Source organism: Struthio camelus, chromosome 11 (genome assembly GCF_040807025.1).
Source record: "Struthio camelus isolate bStrCam1 chromosome 11, bStrCam1.hap1, whole genome shotgun sequence".
In the NCBI taxonomy this organism is placed as follows: domain Eukaryota; kingdom Metazoa; phylum Chordata; class Aves; order Struthioniformes; family Struthionidae; genus Struthio; species Struthio camelus.
In genome coordinates, this window is record NC_090952.1 from 29308197 (window position 1) to 29324184 (window position 15988).

The window sequence follows — 15988 nt, forward strand, 5'->3', positions numbered from 1 at the left end:
CGCAGCGGGGTGTGGAGTAACGGCTCCGTTTGGCTTTGCACTGGATCGGAAAGGAAAGAAGCTGCGTTTTGAGAGCTTTATTGCTTGGGCAGATTTGCAGAGTGGGTTTTTCCAGAATGGTGGCAGAAACACAGAGCTTTGGCCTCTGTGTGTTATTTCAGGAGGTCTGTCAAGCGCGTGTTACTTTGCGTTCATGTCAGGGCATAACAACAGACAAAATAGTGCTTTTGTTACTGTGTCATATTTTTAGAATCACCAGGAAAAACTGCAGTCTCTGGCGTGAGGTGAAGAGTATGTGGCACTTGCTCCAGCAAAACAGAGAGCTTGCTGGTGGGGAGGAGATGGTCAGTCAGTACCGAATGGCAGCAGTGCATGGTGATTTTTTAAAATACAACAGAGCAAACAATAGAATATCATGTTAGCAATGAGGTTAGCCTGAAATAATGGAAAATAAAAGAGAAAGCAGCAAAGGTTATTCAGAATGCCAGTTTGAAATTCTCAAACTAATCATCCAAAACAAACAGTGGCTGGGTGGAACAATTTTCTTTAGAGGGAGTTTCCACTGAAATAAATAGCAAGTATATTAAAAAAAACTTTTGACCAGTTGTAATACTAATGGTGCCCCCTGTCTACAGGGGGCTGGTGGGGTCCACAACTGTGTTAGAAACACCTTGCAATCCAGAGCAATGTATTGTTGCATCTTTGCCGTCCGTTCTTTAGAGACCCTTCAGTTTTTATCTGAGAGCCCTGCCTGGAAAAGATCAGACAGGGATGTCCATTTTCCCCCTTTCCTTCCCTTCTTCTACTGCTTTAGGTGATCCCTTAGCGTTCATTTTCCTAATGGGATCCGCTATCTGCTGATGCCTTGGTTTAATACAGAAAAGCTGCTGCTGTGACATGCCAGCTCTGCATTACCTGTGGATTTGAAAAGCGAAGGTCTCAAAGAGTGTATCCTTTGCCTCTGCGTCCTGACCTGCTGTTGGTCCGCACAGCCAGCGGAGGAAGGCCACAGATGGGTGCTTCTGCGAGAGCACGGTGCCACTCCGTTGACTGTGCACTCTGGGATGCGAGGAAACACCTCTGGCGCTGCACCTGAGCCTTCCCAGTGCTTTTTTTTTTTTTCCAATGACCTGATCATTCGTTTGTCCAGCATGACTTTAATTAATTAAGCCACTTTGGTAGGGCTATGTATATAAGTGGTAGTGCTTTTGGTCATGGGCCAACTGCCCCGCAGACTTGCTGAGACCTGGCCCAACCCATGCCCAACTGAGTGGAAGTTCCTGGGTGGATTTTCTGGGCTCCTTCTGCTGTTCCAGCTGTGGCCTGCTACTCTCCAGGACATACCTGAAAACAAGTTAAGCATTACTTTGGGAGCCAGAGAAGGTCAGGAGGCCATTTTGATAGGCATAGGTCTTGGGGAAAAAATACAAGGATTGCAACTAGGCAGTTTTCTCCAAAATCTCACTACTTGTACACTACTTGTGCATTTAATTTGATTGAGAAGCCTATTTGTTTAACGCCCTCTAGTGATGTTTTAAAAATTAGCATAGATTCCTTTCAAGAGGAAAACAAGCATCAAAGTCTATTGGTTAAAAGATGTAAATTTTCTGGAAGTCAGCTGCTTCAGGGAATCCCTATAGAACATCAAACCGTATTTTGGAGAGGAGCATAACCATGCTTTGGAAGAGTGTCTCTAGACAGGGAGATAGTGACAGTCCCTGCCTCCCCTGCAGATTCTCAGCGGTGATCAGTGAAGCTCTTCCCTTCATCTTCTGAAGTGGATGTTTGCTCTTTGTGATTACCCATAAGGGAACCTAGATCCCCTCCTTCTTGTAACATAGGAGGTGCTGAATTTTATAGAAGTGCATTTCCTTGGTAGTTTGTACATGAGCACACCAGAGCTGCTTCCCACAGGACCCTTTTCGGAAGCACTGGCTAGTGATTATTCTGGTCTGCTGAGACTGGCTTCTTTATATAAAAACTGCATCTTGTTGTCAGAAATGAGGAATGTGGCTACTGGGCTAATTTGTGGCTCTGATGCAGAGCTGTTGTCACAGGACAGCCTTTCCTATTCCCTCTTAGACAGTATTACACTAGTGCACCTTATTCTACCTTCCTATCTGCCGCAGGTTCGCCACTCCAGTTATTTCATCCCTCTCTATCGTGCTAACGCTCTCACAAACACCTCCACGCGCCTGTACTTGTTCTAATTGCCTTCATTCCCGTATTACATGCTCCTCCGTGCTTGCCAGTGCCACCAACACAGCATTGTCTCAGTAGATCTGAATACACACGTCTCTACAACCTCCTAGAGCAGCACATCCACTCACACTTTACTGCGGCCTGTGTGCTGCTCACAGCTGTGCTGATCACACCTACATCCGGACTGTAGCCATCACATACGATCACCCCTAGAGGCCTCCAGAGCACCTGAATCAGTCTCCCCATTTGGCAGTGCTGTTCAAGAGGCAATCAGCATCTGTTGCCTGAAAGCTGAAGCACAAATGTCATCTAGTAATGGTACTCAAGCATGGTGCACATCTGAGCTACATGGCTATGCTCTCGGATAAGACATGAAAGTCTAGCCTGCCAGGTCTCCCCCTCTCCATGTCCCTCTGGTTAGGGACTTGGCTTTTCCTCAAGATCTTCTCTTTAATTTGTCTATTAGAGCATCACCAATATGATTACTTAGGCCCTGTACAATACATGGAAAGTCTCCTTAGCAGCGCCTTCTCCATTTCTGCTAAAGGTTGGGATTGTGGCAATAGCTATGATTAAGGAAAAAAAAAAAAAACGAAAAAAAAAACCCCTTGTGTTTGTTTTCCACTTCTCCTCCACTCTTTCTTCCAAGGGATGTTAGAGCTCAGGGAGGGAAAAAGGACTGGCATAAGGATGGGTCTGTTAGGGTACAGGGTGTCAGCCCCCCCTCTACTTCTCCCCACAATGCTGATCTTCCCACATTCCCCTGAGAACAAATGGCAGGACAGATAAGGATGTGAGAGTTTCCAAAACCTGGTGCCCATAATTGGCCCCTTTGAAAACAGGTAGGTGGAGTCCGGCCTGTGGCATGAGACAGAGAATCTGAAGCAAAACAGGATGTTTTTGTGATTAAAACTTATTTTAAAAATTCCTGTCAAAATGTTTGTTTTGGTTTGGTTTTGAAGTTGCCTGCAGCTTTTATTGGGAACTTTGAGTTCCTGTGAGCGTGTGCACATGCATTTGTGTGTGCATGCCCATGTATGTGTATGTGCACATGTGCTTGCACAGCGAAAATAAATGAGGAGGCTGCTATTTAGCCTCAGGACACTATTGTGCCTAAGAAGTAATAAAACCAATAGGGACTAACAGCTGAGCAATGGAAAAGGTAAACCCCATCTATATAGCTCTTCTGTAAATCTTGCTGGACAATTGTTTTCTGCTCTGGTCACCTCAAAATCAGAAAGGTTCTATCAAATTGTAAAATATTTATTGACAACCCACAAAAACGCTCGTGACTGGAGGGACAGGTTTATTCATTGTCATATGTTAAACACAGTTGATAGGGAATGAGGTGTAAGGGACAAAGCAGGAAGCCTTTGGGATCTTCTATAGTCTATCATGTGCCCTATATTTGGCCTAGTTTCGGCTGATCCTGTTTTCACACTATTTCCCATAGGGTTCTACACAGCAAAAATGCCTCCTTGACCTCATCTTGCACCCTTGCAAGGAGTTATGAACAGTCCTTATCTTGTATAGCCTTTGTCTGATTCATTGGAGATGCTGCACCCGCTCCAATCAGTCCCTGGGGTGAAACTGTAGAGCCTGCAAAGCACTGGAATTTTATCACTGTCTTCAATGGAGCAAGAAATTTTCTGCCTTAATCTTTCTCCTCCTTGACTCATCTATGAGATTGTGCAGTAGCTTGCAGCAGTCACTCCCATGGGATAATTTTTACAGACGCTTGTAAGGGACTTGATTGGAATAGTTAAGTTTCACTGCTTATCTTCTTCCACGTCTTCTACCATCAAACTGGAGTAGGTTCTTTCGGTCCATGCAATATAACTTGCATTGGTTCATAGCAAGAGCTTTTTACTACAAGATTGTGTGTATTTCCTCATTAGTCTCATTTGGCCAGTCATCTTCAGTCATCTCCATCCGCTGGCTTCCAGGTTATTTGATCTCTGAGCTCTTTGTCCCCTCTGATTAGCTTTTCTCAGCCTACTCACATATCTCTGGGCTGTGTTTTCAAGCCCCTACTTCACACTTTTTTTTTCACATGGCCTCAGCTGATATAATGTTGCTGCTAACTGTCCAGCCTGCCTTTCCTTTCCTGACCTTTGCCCAGCTGCTCAGCAATGTCTCTCTCTTGGCCTCGCTCGCTGTTCCACCCTTAATGTCTTCCTGCAAGTCCAAAAAAGTTGGAGCAAAAAAGTTTAATTGCTTCAGCCACATTCTGCTCTTATTTACTCAGCTCATGTAACTTTAGACTTCCAGCTCCACTGAAGCTGGTGATGTTTGGATCCTGGTTGGAGGCTGGGATGCCTTTTTTTTTCCATTTCTATCGCCTGCAAAATTCAGGGGGAGATTGGATCCTACAATTTAGCACCAACCTGAGGCAAGTTTTGAGGAGGCATTCCAAAGTGGATGTTACTCATAAGTATGTTGCCAGTCCTGATGCTGACAGGCAGATGAGCAAGCAACAGAAAGAGGAAACTGCCTTTCATGGTGTATGTGTTAGAAGAGGTACTGTTGATTAACTCATTTTTCAGCCAACCAGTTCTGAGAGTGCCACTTAACAACCCCAAGGCTGTATAACACTGACAGGATGCTTATAAGGTATAAAGGGATTAATGTTCAGCCCTAATGAAATCCAGATGCGCAGAGCTGCCTCTTTTCAAGCTCTTTTCCACTGCCAAGTTGTGAATAAAATGATTTAATCATTGTAAATAATGAGGCACACCAGATTCACAATATGCACTAGGTTTCTAAATTCACAGGCACCAAGGCCATTAGGTTGCTGCTAGCAGTCACCTGGTGGAGAGGGCTGGGTCACCTGCAGACCCTCTGCTTGCAACACGATCGTTCATAGGATGGCAACTTGGGACCTTTCTTGGGGACCACAATTCATGCGTGTAGGGCTGGGGGAAGCTGGCTTGGAAATAAGCCTGCTTCTATCCCTGAGACAAAGTCAAAGCAGGTATAAAGGTGGTGGGTGTTTGCTCAGTCTGTTCCAGAGGTGTCGGCGGTGCCACAGCTGAGACGCCGAGGCCTCGGCAGCTCATGGTGAACTCGTGTCCTCCTCTGGGGTGGCAGGAGGGGGAGAGGTGAGGGTTCGTACTCCGGTGGTGGAGTGGTGACTAGAGATGCATGTCTCCTCATTGAACGCTGTCTGCTCGTTGGACCTGAATTTTTTACTGCCTCATAAAATGTTTGTAGTTAACATTTTCTCTTTCTTATACAGTTTATATTTTGTTATTTCACATGCCGAGTGTGGGTACTTTGCATGCCCAGCACTGATAGTTAATCTGGGTCCTAGCAGGAGCTGGACCTGAATACTCGAGCTCAGGGGCCTAGATTTCATAAGACTGAAGTAATTCTGTTAGTGGACGGATACAGTTGTCTATGCAGGAGGAGTTTTAAACCAAGGAGATGGGGAAAAAAATGAGGTTCTTTTAAAGACATGAAGGAATGTGTTACATTCTTCCGTTCCTCAGGTTTGGCTGCTTTGCAGGTTTTTTATTTTGCCAAAGCTTGATTCAGTGAACTATTTATTTGCATTAAAAAAAAATTCTTAATTTACTTTGGCCTCAATGATGAATTTTTACACTGTGAAATCCAGTAAGTTCCCTCCTGATGTTATATATACATCCAACTTTACAATAGGAGCGTCTATTGCAGAGTACCAGCCTTCATTAAATGGTGTTAAGGGCATTTTAGCAGTCTCCTCACACTGATTTCCCACATGACCCCTATTGTTAGTTGCCCTGTAATTGTTTGGTACTCTATTCATTATCAGAGCATGCCACAAGCTGACGCTAGAGATCGTAAATGTAAATAAATTGTAGAGGCTTTCTGTAGAACTAGAAAGGCAAGAAAGTATTCTTTGTGATAAGTTTTTTGGGTAACTTTTGGCATTGGTTCAAAGGAAGGAAAAGGATGAGAAAGAGTCCCTTTACTGTTAGCAGGGGCTATAAAGTTCTGCAAAAAGCACAAAGGGAGTCCATGGAAGTGGATTGTCACCATGGGAATAAGCATGGCAGCAGAATCCCAACAGTCAACAGCTACGTTATCTGGTCATGGTCATGGTCTACATGGTCAGCAAATATTTCAAATTTGCTCAGTTAGAACCAAGACCTTCAGGACTTCATGACCTTCAAAAAAAGATCAAGGTATTTTCCAAATAAGGTTTTACTTTTCCCATTGCTTTTGGCCTATTCAGCTAGCGCTAGAAGGGGAAGTGCTGACATCTTCCTCTAGCAGCTGCTAGTTCTTTGCCAATGCAGAAGCGTGACGTTCAGAAGTATTTCTAGATTGATGTCAATATTTATTGATCTCTTCAGTGTCTATCAACTAGAGCCGCAGGGCGGCTGCTGGGAACTTCACCTGCTTCTGCCACCCGGAAAGCCGCAGGGGCTGTAGGGAGGAATGCATCCTCCAGAGTGAAATATCCCTGTTTGAAAAATACAAACAAGGGTATAAAAACCCCTTTCCAGGTTAGGAAGAAGGTGGAAGAGGAAGAACTCCCTTGGCTCTGTGAATGGAAATGAAAAATCTAGAAGAGAACTTAACTGTTACAAACAACTGAGGGCCTGGACTGCCCATCGCGTCTCGACTTTGGTCATTCCTGTCATTATTGTTGTTTTACACACCGTGCTTTATTGTTGTTGTTGTCCTCTCAAAACATATAGACGCATACCGTTGTGCTGACCTTCCAGTTTACAGAGGAAAGAAGACCCACAGATATTTTCCAGCAGCAGAGTTGCCCGTAATTATCACAGATTCATTCCCCCAGCACAGCATCAATGGGCTGATGCTTGGAAATAGCAGGATTTTTTTTTTTCTTATATTTATGAGTTATCACTTCTCCATCTGCAGTATTAGACACTGTAGTGAGGAAGCACAGAGCTCCAGCTGGATACCCAAGTGCTACAGAGGCACAAATGATGAGCAGGAGCAGTTTGACCTTGTTTTTCTGCTCAGAGCTTCTGGGCCCCTTTTTAGGAACCTGTTCTGCAGTTTGAAAGCCAGTTAGGAATTCCGCTTTGTTTTAGGACCCTAGGCAGTGTCCACTCTTGGTGGAAGAAAATACCATGCAAGCAGTGGTGTGTTCAGTAGCCAGAAATGCGGACCCAAGCCTTGATGATTATCAAGTGTCTTAACTGGGGGTCCAGCCTAGTGTCATTTAAGAATATAGACCATTATACCTGCTTTTGGGACAGATCAGCTTCAATTTGGAAGATCTGCGGTGCTCTTCATGAGACAACAGTCCCCTCTGCTTTTGAGAACATCCTTTTTCTTTGCCATCCTTTGTCAATATTGTTCCAGGGATTCTGAGGAAAGAAGGCCCTGCAGGCACAATTAATTCATGGAAGCGGAAAAAAAAATGACATGGAACAGATTACTGTGAGTCAAACTAATCCCCAGTCACCTCTGAGTGGAAAACCCGGTCGGCCTTTGGCAGCCGAGAGCTGTTTCTCCCCGTCCCCCTTATATGGGATGTTGTAAAATAAACCAGCAGGGTTCCACTTCTTGGAAGGAGAAGGAAGCTTGTTTCAAAGTGTGTCCTTGCAAACTGATTTAGTGCCATCGAGCTCTGCATATTTTAAGAAACGTTTGGGTTTGGTTGGAGCTACTTTTTAGCAGGGAAGGAGAGGGAAGCAATTAGTGAAACAACATGTGAAGAAGAGCTTGTGTAAAACAGCTTAGATAAATATTTACATCCAAGTTTCTTAGCTCTGAGTTCACTTTAAGCCCAGCTCCATCTCTCTGAGGGGACTTGCATCCCCAAATAAAATACTGGATTGTGGCCACCCAACGTTATTTATACTTCCTCCTCTGATGAGTTAAACTAATTATGGATTTAAGGGAGGTCAAAGGGTTAAAGTGGTGACTGGAGAGTTAAAGGCTCTGCCTAGCATTTGCAAGGAAATATTGCTTTATCATATGTCTGTGCTGGCAAAATCTATCCCAAGAGCCCAAAAAGGCTGCAATTTTTTTCCTCTCATCAGTGCCCTGAATATTTGCCCTTTTCAAAGTGATGTGAACTATTAAAATATAAATGAACAGCCACATCTGTCCTTACCTGACTTGAAGCAATATGGAAACACTAGGCTGGCTGGATCAGAGCAGTGTGACATTAGCCAGATAATGCAACGGGCTGCCAGAGTCTCGAGGCAACAGGAGCCGTTAGGGCCGTTAGCACAGTACTGCATGGGCTGTTTGCGTGGTTAGTACTGCTCCTTATGGGATGAGTCATCTGTGTTATGGAACAGGTTCTTGTACCTCCAGTGGTAGGAAATGGACCTGTTTGTTCAGCCAGGCTGGTGATGGCGCTGGTTTCTAGCTATCAATTCCCAATAATGTTCCATGAGATTGATCTCCTCTGAGTCTGTCTGCTCGCATACGTTGTTAGTCTGTGCGCTTGGATAAGTGCCTGGGGCAGGAACTGTCTGTCTTGTTTTCACAGTCAAAACATCGCAGTAATGACTCTGGGGAATATACCGTGTGATTTGAGAAGGGAAACCTGGCTTCTAAGCCTAGTTCTGCCACTACTTTTCTGCATCATTGTGGGTATGTTACTGAAGTCTTCATTATGAGCCATTGTTTCTGTTTTCCAAACAGTCACCTCTGAAGCTGGACTAGAGATACATGGCATAGTGGTAAGGAGCTTTGGTTGAATAGTGGTTGTAAAGCACTTTGAAGTTCATCACCTGGAAACTACTAAGGTAAAAACAAGAGAGTTCTATCAGGAAAAGCAGAAAGTCACTTTATTAAGGCTACCAGCATCCTGGAAACGGGCTGTATCCATCCTCTTGTAGCACTGGTAGTTATCGGCGGTCCTGCAGAGTTACAGCTGTAGCCACTCGTTTGGCAACCTGGTCGTGGGCTTGTGCAGCAGTGGGCATTCCTCTAGACAGATAGAGTTTGTTTGTCTCCCCCTGTGCACCAGCCCTGAAATGTCTCTGGAGCAGCTGTGAAGGCCTGGTGTACCTCTGATGCACACATGGCATCTGTTTGGGAGCTGGGAATGGGCGGTGTCACAGTCCGATGTGTGGCGCTGGTCCTACAGCTGCTAGAAGTGTTGCTGTCAGTGGAATGAGAAGCCAGGCAAAGCAGCTGGTGGGTGAACGCTATGAGCTGGGTTTTTCAGTCTGCTTCGTTTTCTCCTGGCTATTCTGAGTAGTGGGAAAAGGCCCACCTGCTGTCTTGGGATGAAGTATCTGACAGAGGCGTGACGTCTGCCTGCAAAGCCCAGCTCCACTCAGTGGCAGGGTGCAGAGCAACTGCGGCTGTGGATGGCAGTCCTAGAGGTGCTGCAAGCTAGGCACCAAACAGGCGAAGTACATTATTTCTTGGTCTGGCTCCCTCTGAAAATGAAGCATGTCACACTAAGGACCTGAGGGTGCACCCTGCCACCTCCACTATTGTCTGAGCTTGATGGTGAATTGCACCCAAGATTGGCAGGGAGAGCAATAACAGAGGCTAAGGAAGTTCTTATAAGTTTTATAAAAATCAAGAGGCAAAGGGACACCTCAGCCCCATAGCTGGTGTGTCACTGGCCTGCAGGAGCTGATGTGCAAATGGTGGCTGATGTCTTTGGGGCCTGGGATTGTGGGGAGAGGCAATTGGCCAGTCCTTAGCGATGAGCAGTGTTTGCCTGGTTGCCCAGTCCCAGTTAGGCACTGCAAGGGGTGGTTTTGAAACCCAGGTTAAGCTCCCTTGGCAGCCCAAGCCCGGACCGGAGCGCTGAGGGGGAAAGGTTGGATCTGCCACCTTACAGACCAAGGCAGAGAGGCATGTTGGCCAGGTGATGGCCCATTTAACTCTATTCAACCTCTAACAGTCACCTAGTGATTAAGTTGTTCCAGGAAATACGCTGAATTGCACAGGAAAGGAGCATGTTCAACTCTCCACCCTGAGGTCTCATGTGCTTTCTAATAAAGCCAGCCCCTGCAGGCCTTATACTCATGGCCTTCATATGCTGACTTGGAGGAAACCAAGCACAGAACAGATGTGGGAGATCTCCTCTCAGGAAACCGCCTTCCCCTTTCTCCCATCAAACCTTTCAAGCATGTTTTCGTCACCTGAATGTCTCACTCTTGTCTTCGCCTGCAAACTCACTCCTTCAGCTGCATGCCTTACAGCACGTGCTGCAGGTACTACTAACACGTCTGCTCACATCAGTTACTGTTTTCTAAAGTCTGATAGGCATTTCACCACTAGGGATTAGATTTTTAGGCATGGCATGATTTCAGGATGTCTTCTGTAGGCAGTTAGTACTTGAACAGCTCTGTTACTTCCCAACATTTCCAACTAATGTCCCACTAACTATTGCTGTTACTCCAGCGGCAGAAAACACAAGACTCTTCTTACATTAGTATAACTCATTGCATAGTTATTTCACACTACCGTCCTAGCTAAATTTGCTATGTTGTTAAAGAAGCATTGTATAAAAAGTCCCTTAAGCATCCAGTGAGTTTGGATGGCTCTTTCCCTACATTAAATGAGTATAAAGCTTCAGACTTCAGTGCACCAACACTGACTTTCCCCTGCTGGCCCTCTCTACAAGCCCCTGTCCCATCCTAGAGGTGCTCGGTGATGTTCTACCAGTCCCCGGTCCTCCCGCCTGCCCTCCCTCCATGCACACCCCGGGACCTCCGTCGCTGCAGCCTGCTCCTCGGGGCTGCGTTTCCCCTGGCAGCTGGGACCTCGCTGGAGTTGCTTTCATGCTCAGGGGCCTGGGGAGCAAGAGGCAGGGAGGAAGTCTCAGGCAGGCAATCTGGAGCAGGAAGCAGCTGCTGGTGTCAGGAACTGGTTCGCACAAAACATTTGTCAGAGGGGCTGTTCCTGCTCCTTTCTCCCCATCAGGTTGTGCTGGCCTGCCTGCTGGGTGGCAAGTTGGAAGGAAGCTGATTAACAATGTCTAATCGTGATCACCATTGTGACAACGTATTTCTTCTAAATATAGTATCTTCCCCTGACTGAGAACTGGGCAAAGATGGGAAACCAGCACAGGAACCAAGTCACTGCCCAGGCCTTTGTCTCAGTCTAAGGACTCTTAGACTCTCCAAACTCTTCCCTTTTAAGGGACACATGCTTAGAGGAGAATTAGAGAGGGTTTTATCATGGAATCACAGAATGGTTGAGGTTGGAAGGGACCTCTGGAGATCATCTAGTCCAATATCTCCAGGGAAGGAGACTCCACAACTTCTCTGGGAAACCTGTTCCAGTGCTCTGTCACCCTCACAGTCAAGAAGTTTTTCCTCATCTTCCGATGGAACTTCCCGTGATTCAGTTTATGACCGTTGCCTCTTGTCCTGCCACTGGGCACCACGGAGAAGAGTCTGGCCCCATCCTCTTGACACCCTCCCTTCAGATATTTGTACACCATGATGAGATCACCTTCTCAGTCTTCTCTTCTCCAGGCTGAACAGGCCCAGCTCTCTCAGCCTTTCTTCAGAGGAGAGATGGTCCAGTCCCCTCATCGTCTTTGTAGCCCTCCGCTGGACTCTGTCCAGTAGTGCCATGTCTCTCTTGGACTGGGGAGCCCAGAAGTGGACACAGCGCTCCAGGTGAGGCCTCCCCAGGGCTGAGGAGAGGGGCAGGATCACCTCCCTCCACCTGCTGGCAACACTCTGCCTAATGCACCCCAGGATCCCATTGGCCCTCCTGGCCACAAGGGCACATTGCTGGCCTCTGCTTAACTTGTTGTCCACCAGGGCACCCAGGTCCTTCTCGGCAGAGCTGCTTTCCAGCAGGTCAACCCCCAGCCTGTACTGGTGCATGGGGTTTTTCCTCCCCAGGTGCAGGTCCCTGCACTTGCCTTTGTTGAACTTCAGGAGGTTCCTCTCTGCTTATCTTATTCTGGGTGGCAGATTGGGCAGGGAATCAAGGCTGAGAAGATGACAAGTCCTCCAAGGAGCTGGTGGCATGATGGGAGAAGTAGTGCAATTGTTTGCAGTGATCTAGTAGCTTTTCAAACCAGTCTCACCCAAGATGAGGCTGGGAGACAGTGGCACAGGCAGATTAGGGGACAGGTACACACAGGGCTGTGGCTGCCTCCCCATTGGGGGCACCGAGTGCCCTGCAGTGGGTTTCCCCAACAGGGACAAGGGAATGACTCCGAGACAGCAGTCTTTGGAGCCCTGGGTAAAACTGCTGGTCATGGGGTTGGATTCAAGTTTATATGTTTACTCAGGCAACATGTGAAGGCTGGGAACAAGGGGAAGAGGACACAGCAGCCAAGTGAGCAGAGCACGTCAGAGGGTGGGAGGATGTGTAGCAGCCGGTAGTGCTAGCAGGACGGAGGGATGATAGTCCCCATGGCTTCCTCTTCCTTCCCCGCTGCTGGTAAATCGTTCCAGCTGACTGCGTGTGCTGTTCCTCCTGCTCTTATATTAGTCCTGAGCATAATGAGAGAATTTCGTTTATAATGCTTATTATTCAAACACTTTTCCCTAAACTATTTTAAATGCAAATCAGCATAAAATGGCAAGCCCAGTTGTTTTTCAACTCTTTTTACCTAATGCCAGGTTTCCTTTTTTGCAGTGAGACCATCTTCCCTCCCCTTTCTTTATTGCTCTCTAGTTGGATTTTCCAACGAGAAGTGCAGATACAGTATATATAAGCATGTGGTGAGAGCATCTTATGCTCACATAAACAAGGGACTTAACGGAGTAAAAGGCAGAAGTGTCTCACATTGTCTCACATTAAGATACTTCAGGAGGCATGCTGCTGCTAACATAAATTTGTTATTAGATGGAAGGTCAGCAGCAGTTGTTTTCACGTGGATGGATCTGAGCCCAAGCTATCGGTTAATTGTTTCTGTACTCTTCAGTCTTAATTTTTTTTTTTTTTGCAAAATTACCTGAGAGCTAAATAACAATGCTATGTGTATGCAGTAACTTTACTGTGTTTAAGTGAATCACTGAAAAACATGCTTTTTCTGGAGATCAGTTAATTAATAGCAGTGATCAGCTAGCTGCTGACACAACATGCGGATGCTGCAGGGAAAGCACGAGCAGGTAATGTTTCACAAAAATCCACCAGAGAATGAGAATAGTATCAGCCTTGTTGGCTCTGAGTGTTCTGTAATGCTCTAAATAATCAAGGATAGTGTGGCCCACAGTTTACTTCCCTCTGACGGCACCTTTACCAATATAATACTCCCTAGGTGATTTAAGCATTAGCATGCAATTGACTCCAGACTTATGAACAAATATATTACAAATAAAATCAGTATATGATATTCTTTCACCATCTTCACATTAGAAAGTGGACTGTATGTCTAAGACTTGGGTAAAGTGACACTGACAGGCAAATTTTCCGTATAAAATAGTACAAGCCAAGATGGTGTGGGAGAAACAAATTTCCCTGTGGAGCTGGGTGCCTCCAGCCATACCAGCAGCATTTTGCAAGGCTTGCAATCTTTTCTTTCCATTTAGCAGCATACAGAGAACTCATAGCACAGCATCAGTATGCTGGGAATAAGGGTAGACCTGAATTAACCCCCTCCCTATACTTGATCCTATTGCTTTTAGCGCCTCTGAAAATAAATAGGGAAGCCAGTCCAGTGTCAGGTCTGAAAGGTGAAGTTCTCACTTCCATATGATGGTTTCTAATAGAATGCAGCTTCAAACCTCTTTAACCCCTGCTTGTCATGGGAACAGAGTCAGTGCATGGACACATTAAACATATAGGAGGGAATGGAAGGAGAAGGGATTGAGCAAAATTCACAGCTCATTGGGGTAGCTGGACTTTTCTTTCACCACAGGTTAAGTCTGATGGCTGAATGTCCCAGATCTGGAGTCACATCTCAATTTTTAGACTCTGTCCATCTCTAGCAACAGGGAACATTGTAAAATCTGTGCACAGAGCTTCCTTCATCCAAAAAAAAAAAAAAAGTAGGAGATGGCTGTCGTCCTTTCCCCAGCAGAGAATGTTTGAGATGGACATCAGCTAGCTGGCTGATCTTCCTTGCTTTGTGTCCAGTCCTCGTGAAGAGCATGCTAATGCAATGGACTGCAGGGTGGCATGGACATACCAGGCTAGTTTTAAACCTGCTAGGTAGCCCCATTTCTTGGCGGAGTGTGTTAGACTCTGCAGCGCTCCATGCTGCTCTTTCTACACCGCTACTTGTTTTCAAGCTAGCTGCGAGTCTCTGTTTCAGTGAAGACATACACAATGGCCTGAGCCGACCTGCTCCAAAACTTTCCAGTAGTGTATTTTTTTCCCTGGAAAATGCACATTCACTGAAAGCAAACATTTCATGGAAATGCGCTGCTTTGGAGGAGCCTTCTTGCAAAATAAAGGGAGTGCTCTGAAGGAAGTCTTCCTACCACACAGGATTTTAAAGCTTTCTGCTAGGCAACTTTCCACTGGAAAAATGCCCTTGTTTCTTGTCAGCTTTCCTACTCAGCTCCATGCTCTGCAACTTTGCAGCAGCCCTATCATACGGATTAACCCTGAGAATTTAAGTCCCACAGATCGGTCACATCTTACCTTACAGATGGTCCTGCAGCCAAGCAGCCCAGGACTTGCAGAGAGCCAAGCCAACCACTCCTTGGCCATCTAGTTCCCATGTTTGGTCCAGAAGCATCAGGGTTTCTGGCCTGATATAATCCATTCTGTCATAACCTACAATCCTTATAGCACCAGCAGCTTGTGAGTGACAGAGACGTGTTTCCCTGCTGCTTTACACTTGATCCCCAGGGATGAGTCTAACCAGGCAGTTTCATGCTGCTGATAGTGGAGCGCACTGATCTGGTCAACTCTCAGCAGCCACTGGGGTCAGAGAGAGTGCATTGCATTTTTTTGAAGTACAATGTATTGATGTTTCTGAAACATTTTAAATAATTAGTGTTTTGCAGGAAATTTGAACTATTGAAGCAAAAAATCTTATTTCCATTTCTAAATCTGAACTAAAGCAAATACCAGTATTCCAGTGACACATATGTACAAGCTTTGACCTGCTCTCATCAGAAGGAAAATACACCTTGTACTAAGCAGGTGTCGTTATTTTTCAGTTCCATCCCACTTTCACAATCTGAATAGTAGCGTTGTGGCACAGAGGTCAGTGGGGTAAAAAAAAAAAAAAAAAAAAAACCTGCTCATGTTGGCCAGCTGAATCGATATTGTAGGCCATACATGGATTTGGAATGAGGCGTATTAGACTCACAACTTTTCCCCATTGCCAAGAAATACACAGCTAAAATTGGCAGCTCAGGGATGAGTAATGCACAAACACAGTCCAGAGCGTTGCAAGTGCTCGAGCACTTTCGAAGTGTGTTGGCTAAACTAGTATCTGTTTCCACAGCAACAGAGCAGCGAGAGATCATGTCGTGTCCCTTTGACACAGCTCTTGAATCTGAGTGCCTGGTTAATGTGAACAGAGCTAACTTCCAGCAGTAGTATTCCCTGGCTGTGACGCTGCGGGGCGCAGCAAAGCTTCCTCTTCATCTGATAGCAATGCTGTTGTCATGAGGCTGTTACACCTCCTGGTGCACAAGTGAGCCCTGGGCTGTAGACCTCCAACAGCAGCCTCCACCAAGCCACCTCTGAAGTGCAGCCACATGGAGGGTGGGCAAGGGGCCTGTGGCGGCCCCAGAGAGCTCTTCTGAGTGATACAAAGGCCTTACAGCATTTCCTCTTCATAGTGAGATGGGAGGTAGAAGCTGGAGCTGACTGCTTGGAAAAGCGCATGGGAGTGAAAGGAAAACCAGCTTGTTGCTGGTGGAGAGGGTCAGTGAGTGGTTTGAGTGAGGGTCAGTGAGTTCTCATTAATGATAAG

The 15988-nt window shown here is 46.0% G+C and overlaps 1 protein-coding gene across 1 annotated transcript in view; it reads left to right on the forward strand.

Annotated features, from left to right (window-relative positions):
• The window catches only part of LOC104145671 (rho GTPase-activating protein 20), a 42127-nt gene that overhangs the window by 435 nt on the left and 25704 nt on the right, over window positions 1-15988 (forward strand). The gene's annotated exons all lie outside the window — the stretch shown is intronic.